Source organism: Dipodomys ordii, unplaced genomic scaffold (genome assembly GCF_000151885.1).
Source record: "Dipodomys ordii isolate 6190 unplaced genomic scaffold, Dord_2.0 Scaffold158, whole genome shotgun sequence".
In the NCBI taxonomy this organism is placed as follows: Eukaryota; Metazoa; Chordata; class Mammalia; order Rodentia; family Heteromyidae; genus Dipodomys; species Dipodomys ordii.
The window spans coordinates 1,038,589-1,041,746 of NW_012267374.1; the positions used below are offsets into that span (position 1 = coordinate 1,038,589).

At 40.7% G+C, this 3,158-nt stretch overlaps 1 pseudogene; it reads right to left on the minus strand.

The window, feature by feature from the left end:
• Window positions 1–1,133: 1,133 nt before the first annotated feature.
• Window positions 1,134–2,164, minus strand: LOC105998203 (annotated as a pseudogene).
• Between the last annotated feature and the right edge of the window lie 994 nt (window positions 2,165–3,158).

Here is a 3,158-nt window from a genome sequence, read left to right on the forward strand (position 1 = left end):
TTTCTAAAGGGATGGGGAAAACATCTACTACCCTTTACAAATTTAAATAGAGGGCAGCAGATATGCTTTACACTCCAAAACTATGGAAGCAGTCATTCTCAATGCAATCAAGGTAAATGTAGAATGGAGATGTTCTAAACACAGCTATGATTCAGCAAATCTTAAAACACACCAAAACCATGATTACATTGAAAGAAAATGCACAAAAATCAAATAGGGATTTTGAGGGGTTTTTTTTCATTTGGAGGTAATCTTAATGCTATTTAATTCACAAATATGCTAATTTAAATACCCAATCCTATGTACCTAAAACACAAAATGCATACATACAAGTATGTACTCTCTCCATATGTCAGTGCCCACTCGTATCATGGTTTGGAAATGAGGAGAATAGATTCCCCTTAAACTGCAAGTCAGCAGGTGTTTCTTTACAGTTAACTTTAGCAAAATTCATACAAAATAGTAATTAACAATGACCTTTACTTGTTAACTCACAAGGAAACACCTCCAAAACTGCATTTTGTTAAAGTTCCTATGCTAAAATGTAAAAAAAAAGCTACACAAATATTGAAAAGTTAAAAATTCCTTAATTTTTTTTGCTGGTCGTGGGGCCTGAACTCTGGGTCTGGGCACTGTCCCTTAGCTCTTCAACTCAAGGCTAGTACTCTACCACTTGAGCCACAGCACCACTTTCCAACCTTTTCTGCTTATGTGGTGCTGCGGAATCAAACCCAGGGCTCATGCATGCAAGGCAAGCACTCTACCATGGAGCCACCTTCTTATTCCTGGTACCACTACCACAATTTACAGGGCAATATACTTGAAGTAATGAAAAGAAAAAGAAAAAACTACAACAGATAAAAGACCTCAGGAATGTACATCTAATTGACACTACATTGCATTAATCAATAGCTGCACTTTTTGCAAACTGTGACTATGACAGTCCTGAACAAGAAGGGTTTCCTGTTTAAGCTGCAGTAACTTTTCTGACTATGGATCATCGTTCCTTCTGTGGCAGATTTTTATAGTTCCTCTAATGCATTTGCGATGACTGTCTCAAAGTAACCTCAAGCTTTTCTGACAACTCCTTGCTCTCTCTCCTGCTACGAACTATAGCCCCTTTTCTGTTGTTTTTAAAACTTTCTGCTACCATATCCACCACTTCCACCACCAGATCAATAACCACCACCATATGGACAAGCCAGAGCTTCTTCCACCAAAACTGCCCCTCTTCATGGGTCCATAATTTGACTGCTGTTGTCCACTGTAATTTCCAAAATCATCATAGTTGCCACACCACCATAGTTACCACCACCAAAATTTCCTCCTTCATTGTAACCATCACATCCTCCTCCACCACCACCATATCCACCACCTTGGTTTCCATAATCTGGTCCACCATCACCATAGCCTCCTCTACTACTATATCCAGGACTGCCGCCAAAGTTGCCACCATCACCGCCAAATCCATTGTATCCACCATCACCACCTCCATAGCTACCTCTGCTGCCACCACCTCCACCACCATAGCCTCCTCTTCCACCAAAGTTTCCATCCCATCCAAAATTACCTCCACTACCTCCATAAAGTTGTCAGATCCACCTCCCCGACCTCTTTGTGATCCAGCAGATTGCATCTCTTGTTTAGAAAGGGCCTTTTTCACTTCACAATTATGCCCATTAATAGTGTGGTATTTCTGAACAACAATTTTATCAACTGTATCATGATCATCAAAAGTTACAAAAGTAAATCCTCTCTTTTTTCCCACTCTGCCAGTTTTCCATAACTTCTACGGTTTCAATCTTGCCACATTGTTCAAAGTAGTCTCTCAAATTATATTCTTCTGTATCTTCCTTAATACCACCAACAAAAATTTTCTTCACTGCTCCTGGCTTCACAGAATTCTCTCTGGTTCTACAACACACCCATCAACCTTGTGGGGTCTAGCACATATGGCTGCATCCACATCTTCAAGACAAGAATAAGTCACAAAACCGAAGCCCCTGGAACGTTTTGTCTGAGGCTTTCTCATTACCACACAATCTGTGAGTGTGCCACATTTCTCAAAATGTTCTCTTAAACTATCATCTGTAGTTTCAAAGCTCAGACCACCAATAAACAGCTTCTGCAGCTGCTCTGGTTCCTTTGGATCATGGCTCTCCATGTTGAGACTGGACTCACCTCTTCCAACTCAAGTTCAATATGGGACTGAGAGGAAGACCCAATTTCTCCCTCTTATCCCCGCCCACAAGTTGTATATTTTATTTTCAATATTTTGTTTAGTGAGTATTGTATTTGTTTACCCTTTGTCCCTCCATTTCTCAATGTCCCTGGCCATAAAAGAAATGCAAATCAAAGCAACCTTGAGATTCTATCTCACCCCAGTTAGACTGGCCAGCCAATGTCATAGCCAATCTCCTCAGCCTCCCCACAAAGACAGATAAACAAATAAACAAGACAAAAAATAAACCTCTTGTTTCCATTTCCTGGAATTCATTTTGTTGGATAATTATTTTATATGATCAGAGGCACTGAAGCTGCCTCTGTGTTCTTCCCTGTTGGTCTTACTGTATGTGAATGCCTAGAGTCCTGTATAATTTATCATGTCTTGGTGTATTTTAGATCTAACTTTCACATATAAGATAAAACATGTGCCATTTCTCTCTGTGAGCTTAATATGATTCATTCAAGGTCCATCCATTTTCCTGCTTATGACATAACATTTTAATGGCTGTGTAAAATTCCATTGTGTACAAATACCTTTTTTTTTTTTTTGTCAGTCGTGGGGCCTGAACTCTGGGCCTGGGCACTGTCCCCCAGCTCTTCAGCTGTAGACCAGTGCTCTACCACCTGAGCCTCAGCCCCACTTCCAGCTTTTTCTCTTATTTGGTGCTGAGGAATCAAACCAAGGGCCTCATGCATGCAGGCAAGCACTCTGCCACTGAGCCACCTTCCCAGCCCCACAAATACCTTTTTTTATCCAGTCATTTATTGTAGGGCATCTGGGCTGTTTCCATACTTTGGCTATTTGTGATATTACAGCAATGAACATGGATGTGCAAGGGTTATGATATCCTGGCTTGTGATGTTTTGGGTAGATGCCCAGGAGTGGTATGGCTGAGTCATAGGAAAGATTGATGTTTACTTTTTGAAGAAGC